Source organism: Oryzias melastigma, linkage group LG10 (genome assembly GCF_002922805.2).
Source record: "Oryzias melastigma strain HK-1 linkage group LG10, ASM292280v2, whole genome shotgun sequence".
Taxonomy (NCBI): Eukaryota; Metazoa; Chordata; class Actinopteri; order Beloniformes; family Adrianichthyidae; genus Oryzias; species Oryzias melastigma.
Window position 1 is genome coordinate 12,129,575 of NC_050521.1, and position 19,070 is coordinate 12,148,644.

The window sequence follows — 19,070 nt, forward strand, 5'->3', positions numbered from 1 at the left end:
AATAAAATGGTCCATTTAAATTTTAATGAAATGTATTTCATAATAAAATGGTCAATTATTTATTGAAAAGACTTATTGGAGTGTTGCTTGATTAAATAATGTTGTATTTATTTATTTAATTAAGAACAGTTTGGGCTTCCATATGAATTGTCTTTGTACATGAAATAAGCTAAACACTGCCTAATTTTGCGATGCATTTCAAAATAAAAGCCATCAACATATAAAGGCTGCATTCCTCATGCCTGTAAATAATATTAAAGATTTTTTAAAGGAAACTATTAGAAAAAAAACTCACATTACTTCTTTACTTTACAATACAATTTAAGCCAAAAGAAGATAGAAGATCAGATTGCAACATCTATGCTGCTAAACAGGGATGCCTTATTTTTGTTTTTCTTATGGTACATTTTACTTTTACTGGATGGTAGGAAAGTAGTATTCTTGAGGAATGCAGTTTTTTTGAGTGAGATGTCTTTGTTTTTCTTCATAGTTTTCCTTGTGCTGCTTGGGATCAGCATCCTGGGCTGACTGCCACAGCATTTCATTGGAGAGATTAGCGCTCAGCTTTTCAAGAATCCTAAACCTTTTGAAGGACTTGCTTCTGTACAATTTTAACCATCATTCATAGTTGCTGTGGTTGATGTAAAATGCTGAAATAATTCTGCCTGTAGAAAAAAGCAGCAGAAATGTCAGGCAAATCTTAACAGTCAGCTCAAATAAAAATATTTTTTTATCATGAGTTGCTGCAAAATACTGTAATATTAAGTATTTGTGCAAAGAGAGATGATCAATTTAAGATGTACAAAGACAGCAGATGTGAATGCATTTTAGTCTATGCTGTAATGACAACATATGAAATGGAAAATCTTTCTACAATAAGGAGCAGCATGTTGTGTTTTTTTCCTTTACTGAGTACTTTTGTGAGCATTGTTCTCATTTCATCCCCCTCCTTCCCCCCAGCTCTATCACTCATCTTTTCATGAGCTCCTAAATGAATTTTAAACTGCACACATTTCTCACAAACTAAATACTTCTGCAAGTAAGCTACAAGATTAGTTGATGCTGAACTCGGATTTGTAAGGAGGATCGTTTTCTGGGCTCTCACTCGAGGGAGGAAACGTCATGAAACTTGGGATCCAGTGACTGTGGTTTCCCTGCTCCAGGTGGGTAACATAACCCAAAGAGGAACATTTAAGACAACTGGCTAATCCCAAACATTGTTTTTATTATCTAACTTTGTTTAATATTGCACAGCAAGACTCTAACATCAGTTCAGTCTTTCAGACAAACAACAGTTTCTTAAATGATTATTTGTTTCTCATTTGAAAGATGATCATTTTTTTAATTCACAGACTCTCACTGACTATCATAGACAAACTCATCTGTGCTGATTTTTTACCATATACCATACCAAATAATTGTCACTATAAAGGATCATCTGCACACGCATGAACATCCATCCTTTCACACATATACACAAATGACAAAACGTCTTAGAAAAATGCATTTTTTAGGTTTTAACTATATAACCCTAGAAGTGTATTATATTTGAAACTAGGGCTGGATTGATAAAATCAATTAATCGATTTGGATCAATCTAAGCTGAATAGATCAATAATCGATCCATAAAAATAGAGACCAATCTAGTAAGCATGCATGTATGTGTAGCTGGCCACCAGAACTTTCTGTCAGACCAGCTGTTTGGCATGTGTGTGAGGGTTCGTGGTCCTCTCCTTCTTAGAATGAGAAACTCTTTTAAGGAAATGTTTTTAAAGTAACCATTTGTGGTCTAAAGCAGCATTTTTTGCTCATTCTTTGCTTTTTCTTCTGCAAAAAAGTGTTCTGCTAGAGCGTGAACTCCACCTAGTGACTAAACTGAAACGCCCTCCAGGAGAAGCAGAACAATGTTGACTATGTTAATGATCAGAACAATTTTGCTAGAGCTTCTCCGTTTGAGAAACCATGCAACATTGTATGCTATTAAAAATCTCATCATTTCACAAATGAATTTTACAATATGTGAACTGTATCAGATTGATATAAATATATTTAATATGTTTTTGCCATGTAGTCCACCATCCTTCCACTAGAGGCAGTAGAATTTATTTATTTTGCAATGGCTGCCACCTTTAAAACTTAAGAACCCTTTTGGCAGGAAACGTTTTGCTGTTTTTCAAAACTTTATGATGAGAACAACTCATCTATTGTAATTTATTTCTTTAAATGGCTACTTGCTGTTTTAAAGGGGCCATAAGATAATTTTCTCAAGCCTTTCAGACTGAACCATGTCCATATATACGATCATATGTTACCTTTGGAACACTAAAAATCTAATTATTTATGAAATATTAGTTATTTCAGTGAGTTTAAAATTCCTGCTACCTATTTCATGACATCATCCTAAACAACAAATTTTTTTTAAAGATGGATGCACACACCATATATCTGCCTTTAGTAGGCCATCGCTACATTGGTTTACAACACAAATACGCTCGCCGTGCGACCAGGTGGTGGTGGTGGGAGGTGTTTGAGCTGGTATTTGTTGAAGACAAGACACAACTGTAATACATACAGTATTCTGCATCTAAAATATCTAAATTATTGTGTCTTTTTTTTTTTTTTTGATCACTGCTAGCTCCATGGAGAAATTGAGTCTTGGTGTTAGACTGGGGGTGGAGCTGTCAGAGCAGACTCTTCCTGAAAGGCGCTGTTCTCACTCTGTGACATCAGATCGGGAGGACCCGCTCATTTTCTTGGGTATGGGAGGGGCTATTGTTGAGAGCGTAGGTTTTTAGGGGATTACTCAGGAATGCAAGAACGGATCAAAATATCGCTTTGTTTATAGTGAGGATTGAACAGTGTAATACACTTATAAGCTCAAAAAGTGTATTTTTCATGGTATGGCCCCTTTAAAAGGATGCAAAATGTTTTGATAAATCATTTGTTTCTAATACAGTAACTCCATGTTAAAAATGTGTGGATCAAATTTGAGACAATGACTAAATGCTCAGAAACATATTTTCATTTCTACTGGGAAAAGAAGAGAAAAAAAAAAGAATGAACACCAGGAAAAAGTACAAATATTTTATATTATGGGCTCTATTACCTCCCAACTAGAAGCTAAACTGGGTCAAACTCACGCTCAAAGAAAAAGTGTTAAAAAAAAACAGCATTGGTAGATTTACTTTGAGCAAAAACATTAAAATTGACTCCATCATAGCTTTACTTTTTCTCTCTTTCCCTCTCTCTGAAAGCTTCAAGGCATTTCCTGTGCTTCCTTTTTTCACTTGTGCAGTTTCCTCGAGCATCTTGAAAGGGATTTTTCAAAATGTCATTAATTATTTGCACCTAAACTGTGAACCAACTTCAGAGAAGAGAGAATGTTCATGCAGGAGGACGGGAAAATCAGCAAAAGGGGACTTCTTCTGAGGGGAAGTGTAAGTCGAAACACCAGAGGATAATTTGAGCTGTCACTGCTGCAGTCTGAGGCAAAAAAGGACATAATAAGAAAAATGCAAGAAATCATTATCCAAATATTGCATTGATAGTTTAGAGACAGAGAATCTCTGTGCAAACCCAAGCAGGGAAAAAAACAACTAACAGCATAAAATCAAATGATCTTCATCACTAAGGAAATTTCCCTAAATGCAGCCATAAAAAGTCAAATGAACTTGCAAAATCTATTATTTGTTTTTAGTTTGTATCTAAAACTAAGCTTTTGTGTCCAAGGATTGCATATTTAATTAAAACGTCTATATTTTTTTTAATCTTCAGATTAAGTGGTACAAGAAATGGATCAATATAATAAATGAGATTGGGAGAGTTTCATTATTGAGTCACGTAATGTTGGTATCAACTCAACTAGAACTATTAATGTTGCAACTGAATGAAGACAATAGACGTGCACAGAAGAACTCTCATCAGCTCCACTCTGGATTATTTACCTAATCTTATGCTTTTTTTCTTATGCTGGATGCTCACAACACTAAATTTGACTGGACAAGGGTGGAGTAATGATCTGTGGTTTCTTTTTATCTACTTTTTTCTATTTATTGTTTCATTTTCTGCACATGAAACTAAACTTTGATTCTTAGTCACAAAACCCCTTAATGGGTGGTTGGTGCTGTGAGTTTTTGAGGGACATAGAGAGGAATGGCTGCATGTTAAGGGCAACGGTGGTTTGTATGTCTACCTCAAGGTACGTCATTAAAAAGAAAAATCTGATTGCATGTGGTAAGTTTATTGGAAAGTATACATAATGCTACGTACACACCGAGCATGTGATGCATGTTCAAGGACGCGCTGTTAGCATACGGTGTTCCCACTGGACTGTCGCTACCTGATATTAGCACATAAACTCACAGTTGGAACAGGTTTGGTGCTAAATGTTCAATCTTGCTTCAGGCTTTTTCTTTCATAGCTCTATTCCAACCGCAATTATTAATTTCTCCTACCTGATTGGCAATTTTTCCAAAGGGCACTACCTATGCATTACTACCATTACCGAGTTATTTGGTCAAAGTCCAACTGCTTTAACTTTCTTGGCACGCTCAATGACCAGATGTTTTGTATGTAGAACTTAAATACAGACTTTAAAAAATCGGCTAAGTGATGTGTGAAGGTGAGAGTTTTGAACGCGAAAGCCCGAAACACGAGTCAGATATTGATAAGGAAACCCTCTGGAAACTGCTGTTATCTTTTTCCCAGCAACAACTCAAAAAAATGTCCTCTCTTTGAAGCCCACATCTTTGCTTCACTGTGGTTCAGCGTATTCCTGCCCTATATGTGCTCCATATAACTAAGTTTGATAACAGACAACAGCTACACTTTAACTACTGTTTTAGCAAGAAGTGCAATTCAGTCAAAAGTGTCAGATGACTTAGCTTGAAGAAATAAAAGCATTTTCTGTTTGTTTTCATCTTCACTTTCGTTGCTCCTGGCTCCACTTCTACCTATTTTCTTCACACTTTAACTGATTTGTGTACAGCAGCAGTTTAAACACACGTGGAGAGCAGGATAACAAGCATGGAAGCAGAGGAGACAGAATCCCATAATGTTTGTTGAAGGCTTTTTTTAAAAAAAACAAATACGCCCAAAGCTAATCACCTCTATCAAGATGGTGTTTTGAGATCATTTATCAGCATGCTCTAGTTTAGGAGATTTTATTATCAATAAAGAACACCAAAGAATGGTGGAAAGGAGAAGAGAGACCAGGGAATGTTGGGTAAGACCAACAAAGTGCAGTATGTTGGATTTTAAACATGACAAAAATGTTCTAAATCACACAAAGTTTTTTCATCTGCTCCTGATTCACAACGATTTGAATACAAGAAATACTCAGAAATGCCATTTTAAGCTTTAATTTTCTTAAGTATCTCTGCCATCATCAGAAGAAAATAACAATAACAAGCTAAAAACACCATTGGAGTGGCTCCCAACAGGTAAAACAATGAACGACCTGGATAAATGTATGTTTTTCTCAAATATCTTACACTAAAACACTTCTCATTTAAATTTAACAAGCTGGCATGTGTGTGTTGATTAAAAACAAACAAAAAACTGGAGGGACTTGTGTGAATCTCTGGGTGTAAATAATAGTTGGAGGCTTTAAAAATAGAGAAAAACCTTTCAAACACTCCTTTTTTTCACTTCTCTTTTATCTTAACCTACAATATATATAAGAGAAATACTTGATTCTTTGTAGAATTAATATTTAAACATGAGCAATTCCTAGTAAGAGTAGAAACTTCAAAGTTTAAGTGTGAAGGAGTGCAAGGAGCTCGGCAAAGGTTTTCTCCCTTCGCCTTTAAAAGCAGTAAACCGACATAACAATCAGAATCTGCTGCTTCAGTTCAGACACCATTAAAATAGAGATGAACAGGTGGAACAGAGCTTTGAGATGTCTCATGAGTTTGCAGCGTTTATCTTTTTACACAACAGCTGTTTCCATTTTATGAATATTCACAGATTTATGAATTTCATAAAAAATTGTTGATTTAGATTTCAACTTCTAAAAGATGACAGTAATAAATGTTCAGGATTGTTTTAGTATCAGTGTCATAAACAGGTTTGGTACAGCTATTTTTTTTTTTTTTTTATAGCTGAAATTATTTTCCTTTCCAGATCTTCAAGGAGAAAATGATGGCCACAAAAAAGAAAAACAAAAAAGGACAAAACTGTTAATGCTTTTAAAAATTGCATTTTTTATTAAGGTAAACCTTTAAAAAGTTTTTTTTTTCTTGAACGACCTCTATTAATAAAGTTTGAATCTTTCTTAATCGTGCCAGCTTTCTCTACTTCAATACTTCTGTTTCAACAGGAAGTTTAATGGACTGCCAAAATAAGAGCCCTTTAGTTTTAGAATGACTACCCGAAAGACCTTTAATTCTTTTATTATGAGATGACAAAAAATAATAATAGTAATAATGATTTTAAACCACACTAAGTATTAAATAAATACCAAGTTCTACTTGTCTCTCGTGGTGTAAAAAATCGTGACTTAAACCATAAAAAATAGTCTTATGAAGCATCAGAGACCTGGCCTGGATGCCACATTGGGGTGGACGTCTTTTTTTTTAGCTAAAAAATATTTTGGGTTTACAAAAGCTTAAAAAAAAAGGTTTAAACAGTCTTAAAAACAAACTCTTCCAGCGTTCTCCCTCCTGAAATGCTGCCTGGGGGAATTCCCTGTGGCTGTTTTTCACTCAACAGGGAGAAATGTTGATGCTGAGAAGATTGATGTTGAAAAGCATCACGCAAATGTACAACATGCCGACTTCACTAAAACATCTGTTTAAGTACAAAAATGTCAAAGGGAGATCCTTTGTTCAAAGCTTTTTTTTTGTAGAGGAACTGCAGGAGTGTATGATGTGTTCTTGAATAGCAAAGAATGTCACAAAACAGCTTTGATCTAATCTTTGTTAGAAAGTCTCTGACAGTACAGTGGTAGGAATAAGTATTTTACCTGTTTGCCCATCTAAAGAGAAATGAACAGTCTGTCATCTTAATATTATATTCATTTGAAAATGAGCTATGGAAAATCACAAAGAAAATCAAGAAATTGACTTAATGAATGCATATTTTTTTTTATTTGTATTGCATATCAATAACCATTAAGAGTTCCAAACAAGATCTCACCTGGTGGAGTTTCCATGATCATGAGAACAGTGAGAAATTGACCTTAAACAATATGGAAGGAGTTAGTTGATGATCTCAAAGCAGCTGGAACCACAGTGGGCAGTCTGTGGGCTACACTAGCCAGTTGCCAGCGTAGCGTGCTAGCGAGCTACACTGGCCAGAGACCAGCACCCTTAAGGAAAACACAGATGAGGCCACCATGGAAACTATGGACAAACCCAAATTGGGGCCCACATTTTTTGCCCAATTTTAAACCATATAGGGCCCACTTGGCCTTGGTGGCTGTAATTAAAAATGTCTACAATTAACATTTTATTTAAAGTATTACATAATTATCAGACACTCAGTATGCTAAAAGCATGCTCAACTCAGTTTACATGGGATTGGTGCCTCAACCTCGAAGCCTAGAGGTTTTTATTGACCGGAAATAGAAATCACAATGGATTCTACGCATGCAAAAGTGTGACGTATTTCCAGTTTAAAATAAGACTGTTTGTTTACTTCTGGTTGTAGCTCACTGTATGCATTGACGTAGCAAATCTTCGTGTACTGTACCTGGTATTGTTTCATTTTCGTTATTTCTTACATTTTATGTTAGTTTGTTATGTTTACACACAAAAGCCTACCAAAAAAATCGAAGTTTGCCTTCCAGAAACACCAAACACCCAGTACTTACAAAACACTACCATGCACTGTGTGATCATATTACTTCTTGGGATGAAATGCAGTGATGTTAGAAAATTTAAAACTTCCCTACAAAACTTTGAGCATTTAACTAAACTTTGAAGTGACTTTCAGAATACTGATCCTACTCTCAGCTGATGATGAGGTTTCCCTGCCTTCGTCATTGAGCAGTACCAGTGTGCGCTAGCGGTCACTTCACCTGTGTTGGGGCCTTTTTAAGAAAGGGAATCATATCTCGGAATGTTTCTACCTGACACTGAAAACTACATTTACAAAATGTATTAACACTCTGCTGTAGAGAAATTAAAACACAACTAACAGGTCATAAAGATAAAGACAGTGATAATTAGACGTGTCTTTCATGCTAGTTAGCATCAGCCCAAATGAAAAGTGACAAAGGTATTCACATGTAGTTTTCTAAATGCTGCAGCCAGTGATGAACTTTTTTTTTCTTGGCTGCACGGACCTGAAGGAAAAGTGAGGATTAGGTAAACCAAATGGTTCCCGATTGCGGCTGTGTTGATGATGCGCTCCATGCTTTAACTGCATGACAGCTAACAGGACTTCATTAAATACATGCGACTAGTAACAGCATTTAGCTTTGGATGTACTTAAAATACATAAAACAATGCAGCAATCTGCATCTTAGCTGCACCTATTACTTAACCCCAACAAGAATTTCCATCTGTTTTTTAGCTGGTCGCACGTAAACACGTCTGAATAAAATCAGCCTTAGTAAGTTACCTTTAAAGTTTGCTATGTTGAACGAAAAATACAATTTAAATCCTTTTTGCATTTTTATTTTGGAGTATTTTGCTAGAGAAACAAACAATACTTATAGTGACTCTTGGTAGCTTCAAACTACATATTTTAAACTCCAAATACTCCACTATTTCCATGTAAACAGTGGTCTACTGCCCCAACCGGAAATGACTGAGCAGTCATATACCAAATATGGAAGTAGGTCATGCATATAGCCCATTCAAATAACTAGAATTATACATATTATTAGACCTCATAGCACCGATTTATGGACACATTTATTTTATAATTAGTATGCATCTCATTATGGCATTTGAGGATGATGGTTTCAAGTCTCTTGATCTTGCATGGTTAGAACAGCAACAGGAACTTCTGAACCCAATGTATTTATTACTGTAAAGCTTATTTTCAAGTAACTAGAGAAAGTAGTTCATACCTTAAAAAAAAGAGTTATATATAATTCATAAATAGTTCACACTACAGTGAAACATTTTAACGAGACCATGTTCATTGATATCCCATTAAAACCAAATACTCCAGCGGCTGTCTGTGCTTGGACGCGATAAGAAACATCTCACTGGTTTTGGATGCAGATGACCCAATTACACAAGCAGAGCATGATTATATCTCCTAACGAGCAGCCTAAATTACAAAGCGATGAACATGATTGTGAAATTGCAGTCCCTCTAAACATTTACTTAAATTTAATTACATGCTATCAAGACGACAAAATAAACCCAGATAACAGAGCGATGAGGAGGATAGCTGTCAAGTGTAAATGTTCTCGCTGTATTCAGACCACTCAGTGTATTTAGGACGGGTCATGTCAGGGAGATGATTAGAAACTACAAAGAAAAAGATTTAGATCCTGTTTGATGGAGTGATGTGTTCATGTGTATTTGTGAGCTTCAAATCAAACTTAAGGGATAAGAGAAAGGACTGAAAAGTAAAGGAGGAAAAAAAGAAACCAGATGGTGGAGAAACGGTCATTTATGGTTTGAAAATGGAAATCTTTTACATTTTTGTAGCACAGGAGCAAAGGTCAACAAGACAGGGGCGATGAATGCAGATAACATCCCCCAAGGAATTAAATTACAATGCAGATCCCTACAACCCTTTCACGCCCGAAAGTGTCTTCAAGTAACAAGCTGTGACAGCCGAGGAAAGGCTGCTGTCGTTTTCACTTTAGTCCTCCTTCAAGCAACTATGTCATCAATCCAAAGCTATATTACGTTATTAAACACACGATCTGACAACTGCTGACATATAGTACAGGACAAATCAACAGCATATTCTTATGCTTAAATGGGTAGCTGACCATTAAATTGTATAAAATAAACTAAAAAAGAAATCAAATTACAAAAGAGTCACAAACATTGAACTCCAGAATTTAGAGTCAAAGTTGGCTCAAAAATTAGCGTATCATTCATACCAGATTATGAGGCCCACCATCAATGAATGGTCTATTTTCAACATTAAGTCATAGGTTACGCATTGGGAGGAACAAAAGCTTCAGAGATAAATATGTCAGTTATTTAGATTCTATTTACTGTGTTCACAGGGACTCTAGAACTTGTTTGTGACATGCTACACGTTAGCCACATTAGCAGCATTAGCCGTGTTAGCACACTCACAATACCTGTAACTCCTGACATTGTTTGCAACAACTATACCATTAAAAATGTTACTGTGACTATTCTAACTCCTAAATAACATATTTAACAAAAAAACAGTCATACACTGTTACACGTTAGTCACAATAAAACTTATCCAAAAACTTGGAGCGTACCTTTCAAAATCGGCTCAATCAGTGGTTGTACTGCCACTCCACTACACACACACACACCCATACCCCCCTGCCCAATTACAACCCAGAAACGTGCAGTACCAACCATAAAAAGTACTACTGGCAGCTTGTAAATAAGGCTTGTAAAGACGCAAAAATCCCATAAACTTCTTTAGAGAAATAAACATCTATTACTGAGTTATATATTTGTCAGAATAACCATCCTTGCTCTGCTCTTTTTTTTTTAACATGTTCTTCTAATTCCTTTTTTACATGATACTTTTTCCCGTAGTACAAGTTATTCAAGTTATAAACTGACCAATCAGATGCCTCAAAAAAGGTAGGTGGTTTCACATCAAACATTTGATTGACAGATTCTTCTTCTTTCATGCTCACTCCTGATTGGTAAGAGTGGTTGCCATAGAAACTCACACCGATTCGGACCAATCACTGCTTACCAATGATTTCTGGCTTCAAATTGGCAACGTCACAAAAATTGATACTGAATTGACTTCCTGTTGGTTGATCAGAGGTAAGCCGTTTTCTTTGAATGACGTCACACTCACTCTAGTTCTCTTACAGTCAATGTCATCAACCCAGCAGCTGGAATGATTAAATAAAAGCACTCACCATATGATTTACATTGTGCTTTTTAGACATTCTGGTTAGCCGACCATGCCTGCACGCGTGGGTGTTCCGGATCCTCCAATGAAGGCAGGTTGTGCCTGCATGCATGCTTGAGAGCGAATGTGTATGAAGGACGTGGAGGACACAGCCGTCTCCCTAAGGGAGGATTAATTAGACAACCACCCCACGAGATAGCTTGATCTTGCGCTTTGCTCCTGGGCTGATCGTTTTCATGCATCCTCAAAGTTCAGGCTTTAAAGAATTTCAAGCAGCTGCCTCCCGCAGTTCAAACTGCCCACATCAATGACTACTATTGCACATAAACAGACTGCTCTGTCAAGCTTTCAGCCCGGAGCACAGAAAGCTCCAGATATCAGGACCGCTACTTCTCATCATATCTTCTATTTCGATGGCATAATGTGGCAGAGGAGAGGCCGCCCCCTCACCTCTGTGGTCATCAAATGATGAACTGTCTGTCAGACGCTCCTGTCAGCACAGCAGTGGCAGACACTGCTGAACTCAGCTGGATGTGATAGTTGGAGACGTTGTCACAGATAGAACTCAAAGGCAGAGGAATGACAGTGTTGTGCACTTTTTCCTAGTTGCATCCTTATTTCCTCTGTCATATTCAAAGCATTTCAGATATAGAAAAATATAGAAAAAAATAGAAAAATAAACTTAGTTGTGAGAATTTATCATTTTTAATTGTGATATTCTACTAAAAACTGAATTGTAAGAAAATAAAAAGGCAGTGTTTCAGGAAAATTGTCTTATTTTCTGTCTTGCAAGAAAAATAGACATAAGAAAGTTTTCAATGGCAAAATAATCTTAGTTTAAGAAAATAGCGATTTTTTTTTCTAAAAATAGGAATTCTTGGTAAGACATTTTTCTTACCTGATCGGCAGATTTTTTGCCTATTTCAAGTCTCACTCCAATCAGCTTTTAATCTTTTGTAAAAGCGTTCACAGTGGTCTTTGCTCTGGATTCTCAATGACTTAAATGAAAAAAATTGTGCAAAATGCTATATATGGCCTCCATCATGAGAAAAAGGTCACAAGAACAGGTTAAAAACACCAAAAACGCTGTTGTCATCAGAGGGGTTCTTAAAAGAAAATATTCTTTAAAGAATTCTCGACTTCTTTCTGAGGGCTGTTTTTGTAGTTTGTAAAAGCACTTCCTCTAGTTTTGCAGCTGTGAGATGTCCGCCCAAAACAGCTTGAACTAAAAGTCCCTTTTAATTGAACTGTGTACTCTGAATGAGCTGTGTGTTGAGCAGATGGGTGTTTTTCTGCAGCCTCTCCGTTGAAAAAGACATGGTTTCCAGCTCAGCTCAATTGCTGCTACATCTTTTTTCTTTCAGAGGCCGACCTGCCACACTGTCAGTCTTTTGGATAAGAAAAGCACCACACACCCACACTCACACAGGGGTCCACAAAAGCAAGCAGGGTTCATGCGCGAGTATGTAAAAAAAGAAGAAAAAAACAGCACAGAAAGAGGAGACCCAGCTTTGGATTCACCCAATCAGAAATGAAATTGGCTTCGTTATCCTTTAGGTTTTGCGTCATCAAAAAACCATAAAAATGCCCTGCAGGAAATTTAACTGACATCCTTTTTTCTGAAAGAAAAGAAACGGCATAAAACAGCAATTGTGAAGTTAACAGGATAATGTTTAATCTGGGTTCCAGTTGGCACAATAGGCTGTTTATGAGATGGATGTCGAGGAGCAATGTGATGAAAGAAGGTGCTCTTCAGACAGATCAAAAGCTCTCTGTTCCAAAGCTTAAAAGGCTAAACCAACCTCAGCAAAAAAAAAAAAAATTGGCATGAAGATTTCACTGTTTTATTTGGGATCACATGAGTGTGAAAACTGAGATAAAAACCTTCTTCTTTCAAAGCCTTCTAACAGTTCATCGTTGTGCCTTGTGTTTGAAAGATTTAACACTATTCTGTTCCAACATAAACTGTTATTGTTTGATATTAATATGTATCAAATAGGTTACAGGATTATCGGAAGCATAGAAAGTTTTCATTCAAAAAAGACCAAATATATATTAGTTTTTTTGTCCAGGTGGATCTAGAAACAGGATATTTTTAATCAAGCTTTTAAGCACATTCAAACTATCCAGACTTTCTTTTTTTTTATTTAGGTCACAAAAGCAATTTAAACCAGCATTTATTTTCTGTTCTTCTAAATAAAAAAGACATAATTCTTAAAAATCAGCTGACATTTTAATTGCAAAATAACTTATATTTACCTTTTGAGACATATATTAAGTAAATTAGGCTCAAAATTGCATTTCTAGGTATTTCTTTATGCAAAAATGCTGTTTAAAAAAAGCACAAGCTCCCTTCTCTGCTCTGCTCCAATATTGTTCGCCATTTTTGATGCACTGGTAGTGCTCTGCCAACAACTCAGATGCAAATTTTTAATGAATTCCTGCCACTCTGCAGAAACTATGACCTACAAAGAATTTTGTCCCAAAACTAATAATCATGAAAAAGGCCACTAGGACAGTTTTTAAAATAACTTAAAAGATCCTCAGAGTGGGACTTTAAGGTCACTGTATCAACAAATCTTCCGGTGACCCTTCAAAATGCTAAGAGATGTTTCACTTCTGTTTTTCCAACAGTTTTACACATAAATATTCCAAATCGACTCAAACCAAGCGTAGCATTTGATGCAGCAATCAAGACACAAAAATATGATATTGATCAAAAAAATAAAAACTTAACTGAAAGCATTTTAAAAATGTCATCATAGCATATTTGTAAGTTTTAGCTATTTTATGATAGTATGGATTCTGGGTATTAGTTCTGATATAAGAGTTTTAAAAACACAAGTTCTACCTATCCAGTTTCTTGGCCTTTGGGGGTCTCAGGGCTGCTGGAGCCTGTCCCTGTTGGGCGGGGTACACCCTGGACACGCCTCCGGACTGTCGCAGGGCACACAACCACCCCCACACAACCTTAAGACACTTTAAAGGAGGGGTGTCAAATGCAATCACACAAGGAGCCAAAATCCAAAACACGCCTTAGGTCGCGGGCCGAACAGAATAGACATTTAGTGAACACTTTAAAACTACATTTTTAAAACTTTAAAACCGTAACTTAATTATGAACTAAATATATAGCATTACCTGCGATAATGCTAGTGTGAATGCTGTAAGTTGAATTTGGCTGCTGAAGATGATAATGCTGATAGCTGAAGATGCTAAAGTTACTAGCTTAAAACGGTGAAGCTGAATGTCATTTTGTTAAATAAATCTCTCCCAAAAGTGTGAGCTATATGTACTTTTTTCTTCTTTATTAAACTTTTTTGGCTTTTGCAAGTTTTAGTTTGAAAACTGCAGTATTTTTAAAGATTTTATTTCTTTAGAAAAAAAAAATCTTTTTGTTTCCATGTGAGGAATGTCAGCTAAGACACACACAGTCAAACAGGTACCTTTCAGTTCTATTCTTGGAATCCTCTGCAGCTGCAAGATTCTTCCAGCATGTCAACCGACAGACGCCTCTGTCCCCGTCACAGAAAAAAATGACTGCTGTTGTCATCATTAAAACATCATAATAATTACCAACCGAGAGCATACGGGAGGGAGGGGAAAAGGCAGCCGTGGATAGATTGGGGAGAGCAGTCCTGCAGAGCCATGATGAATGAGGGTGTCAGCTGTTCTCTCACGACTTAGCTCGGCTGCATCTGGATGGCGAGCCCCCGCGCACTGAGACCCGTCTCATTAGCCACTTTGATCGTGCATTAACCACAGAGCAAGAGAAGAGTGCAGGGGACCATAAATCACTTTAAAAGACTGTGAAACCCCACTTCATCAAATGTGGCGCTGAATTCTCCAGCAACACACACGGCTTGTGGGTTTTATTGTGTCATTAATGCATTGGTTTCTATTGAATCAATGGGTGAAAAAAGGGACAAGCAGCACTTCCTGACAGTTGACCCCTCTTTCCCTGCCCTGCATTGTTTTGACTCATACATTATTGATCAGTCGCTGCCCATTGATATTTTACACCCTGTCGCTGTGCTACTTTCTCCTTAATACCACTATAACACGTAGGGAAAGCAAAAACATTGCATTCTCTTCGGGTTTCTGAACTAACAACGTATTTTTCAGAGGATTAGGCCCAAACTGAATTCTTCCTTTCTCCCTTCCCGTTCATTTAGCCCTCCAAACGGAGAGTTAGGAAAAACAGCGTTAAAAAGCATTAGCGTGGAGCTTCCAGAGCTTGAATATACATAACAGTGGTTTTATAAGTTTAAAAAGGTCATGCTACAACAAAAAGTCATAACTTACACTTAAATGTAAACTATTGTGCCTCAGAGGACACCCTCGTGAAGAAAGGCGCAGTTTACCCTCACGACAGTGGACTTTGTATCCCTCCGCTTGGAGGGTGAAATTAAAAAATACATTTCCACACTTGCACTTAAAATGCCCCTTCAAATGGAGGGAGAAGGAAAAAACTGAGATTGGGCCTTAGTTGCAGCAATGGGGGGGAGCAAATAAAGAATAAAAAAAATCATAAATAAGTCGCACTGAAGGAAAGGTCGCACCTCCTGCCAAACCTTGCAAAAAAGAAACAAAACGGCACTTATACTCAAAAAAAAAAACAGTTGTTATATTGTGTTTTAATTGAGAACTAATTTGTTGTGCATGTCACAGTCCAAGAGCTGTTCTTGGCTTTGAGAATGCTCAACATTGACACTGACACCAGGTCCTTATATCAGGTGTCACTCATGGTGGTTGCCTTGGTTTCTGAAGTGCTACACAAAACCACACATAACAAGTGCGGTGTGCTTTAAATGTTGCAAGTAAGTCAAAGTAATCTCGTGGTACAAACAGTTTCCTGACTCTCAAAAAATATGCTTCTGGTGTGAAAATGGTCCAGCTCATTAAAACAGAATCAGATGGCTAGAGATGCTGCTTGTTTTCATTCTACACTCTTAAGACACCCCCTCCCTCTCCATGGATGAGGGTCATTACAACAGAATGCGCACTCCTCGCATGGACGGATGCTTCAGTCAGCGCGTATCCTCCTGAGCGCGTATTCGGAGGCAGCTCCACCGGAAATAAACACAACAAAGACGCGCAGCTTACCTCCGCTCCCCGTGACGGCTCTGGATGGGCACTCGTGGATGAACAGCTGGAGAAGATCGCAGATCCTGGACGTAAAGTTTGGACAAAGCTCCGTCTGATCATCAGAGTGGGTGAGACGCGAGAGTCAACGCCCCAAAACACATCTGGATGAAGAGCCGCCGGAGGAGCGAGAGCGCGTCTCCCTCTTCTGGGCGCTGCTTTCCAACTCAGTTGCGCGCAACGTTGCGCGCTGTCCCTCCCGCCTGACGTGGTCCCCAAACCAAACGCTCCCTGGGGAGTCACGTGGGCAACCCACAGGGATACCGGAATAGCTCTCGGTCTTTCACGGCTGCATCTGGGATCAGTTACTCCGCTGCTCCTCTGTGACAAACCCGAGCTGTGCGCGCAACGTCTCTCCAGCTCCACCCGCGCTCTCCTCCCGCGTTGCCTCACGGAGTCGCTGTCATTTCTGTTTACCTTCTGAAACGGAGCTTCCAGAGAATCTTGGGTTTTTATTGGATTTCCAAGCAACTATTAATAAAAAAAGTCCCTCCTTTTTTATCCAAATCATGTTATTCTACTTGTTTTATTTCTTAAATAATAATTACACAAACAGATCAGTGTAGTGGAAACCACATTCACAAATTAGAGACCTAAATACATTCCTATATTTTTTTTTTTTAAAAAAAGCAAAAAACTTGAACTATTGCTTATGCATTTGTGTGTGTGTGTGTGTGGGGGGGGTCAAACCCATATTCATTTTATTCCAGATTTATTGTCCAAGACAACTAAATATTTGCAAGCAGAAATAAATATGTTAAGCTGACCTACTGCATGTATTTGGGACACAGTAGCTTTGCAACATGCTGGAGGCCACACAGGATCAGCAGGGGAGACATGCCAGCCATTCAACTTTATCCCCACAATCAAGCTAGAATACACTTTTCTTTGTCTCATGTGGCTTACTTTGTAAAACAGCTACACTGCATGTCACAACTGTAATTAGCCCAATGGGCTACAAACAGCACAAGCTTGTATTGTTCATTGTTTTATATATATATATATATATATATATATATATATATATATATATATATATATATATATATACACGGGTCCTCTACCAGAAGACTGGGAGCTCCAGTTAGGAGGTTACAGGAGTTTGGAGGTTTATATATATATATATATATATCTGCACTCCACAATCTGCAAACTCTTTATGAAAACATATAAAAACACAGAATGAAGCTGTAAAATACTCAGAGGAAGAGTGTCTGGGGCCAGTCAGCATAGCTTGTTCCAAATTGGAGACGTAACAGTGATTTCTCACTTTTTGTGACTCACTCTCTCTCTCTCTCTCTTTCTCTCTCTCAAAAAAAAAACAGCATTAAATGTGCTTTTCTATAGAGCAGTAAGTCGTCCTGTAGTTATCCAATCAGCTTTCACTTGGGGTAGAGGATGGATGGCGAAAAGCTACAGACACACTGGGCATGAGACCTGTTAAATACCGATTCTTAAACGTTCAATTAGCCTGCGATCCATGGTGTTCACACCAGAAACGCAGGGAGGCAGGGCGGTAGCGAAAATTGGACAGTGATTAAAAAATATATATGTATATATATATATATATATATATATATTACATAAACAAAACCCTGTTTCCTGAAATGGAACAACAATGAAATATTTAGTGTGCTGGTTAAAAAAAATAAAATAAAAAAGACAAACCAAAACAAAGTTGAAACCTTGGTTAAAAATAAAATAAGTCAGGGAAACTGCTGACCCAGCCATGTTGACTGTCTGAGTCAGCACTCCCTGCTAAGGGCTGCCAAACCAAAATCAACCTGATAAAAAACAAATAAATAATGTCCACAAATCAGAACTAAGATCCAACTCCAAATTAACACAACAAAACCCAGCAGCTGAGGACAAAAGGGGTAAAAGTGACCAAAACAAAACCAGCACCACACAACCTAAACCCCAGCCTGCTGCTCTGCTACGTAGATGGAAGAAAAGGTGCAGCAGTTGCAGCACAGCAGTATGAAACACTTGTGCAGTGTGAACACCATGGGGTAACCTCACATTCAATAATATCTATTCAGCACATTCATGAAAGCATATTGTATGCCTGGTATGTGAGTAGCTTTAGAGATAACGTCCGTAGAGTGGAAGGAGTACAGAGTAGAACCGCTGCTCCTCCAAATGGAAAGAGGTCAGTTGAGGTGGTCCCGTCTTTTCTCTCAAATGTCTTCTGGGGAGATATTCCTGTGGGTATGCCTCACAGGAAGGAGTCCTCCTAGAGACCTAGGACACTCTGAAGCAGAGGTGTTGGATGCCAGACCTCGAGGGCCGACATTCTGCTGGTTTTTCAGAAACCATGTCCTACTTGCTGTTGATTATCTGGATCCGGTATGTTTTGGCAAAGAATCAGGTTAGTTGGAAAACATGTAGCTGGCTCAGTCCATCTGTAAAGTTGTGTATATCCTCACAAGAAGTACACAGGAAGTGTGTTGGACTTCACAACTATGGCTATGTATTCACAAGAAACTATATATATAAATATATACTCAGTATAAATACACACACCCTGATAAATGTAACAAAAGCAGAAATGTGCATGCACAAACATTGGCTCTTTTTGTCCATGCAAAGCCAGATAAGTCAACCACACAGATGAGGTCAGAGCTTGCGACATTACATCATACTGTGCCAGACTCACAATGCAACCTTCCTTACTGTGAAATCTGCTCCATCAGTTCAGAAAAATTCAATTTTGGTGACAGTTTAAAACAGATTGTGGATTATGTCAAGAAATGAAACTGTTGTATTTTTCTAACCCAAACCATTTTCCAAAGCTGGCCACAGATTGAGCAAGAACACAACATCTGCTGTACATACTTAGAAAACAAGCTTTGTATCAACATATTCTATGTCCGGCTTTAGTTCCTAATGGAAACAAGCTACTTAGGAATAAAGAGGAGCTTTTACATGTT

At 37.6% G+C, this 19,070-nt stretch overlaps 1 protein-coding gene across 1 annotated transcript in view; it reads right to left on the reverse strand.

Moving 5' to 3' along the window:
* Positions 1–16,550, reverse strand: part of mid2 (midline 2) — a 157,026-nt gene extending 140,476 nt beyond the window's left edge. Inside the window, exon 1 of the mRNA XM_024283792.2 lies at positions 16,099–16,550. The gene's annotated coding sequence lies outside the window, so the exon portion shown is untranslated. The remainder of the gene's footprint in view (positions 1–16,098) is intronic.
* Positions 16,551–19,070: the final 2,520 nt, after the last annotated feature.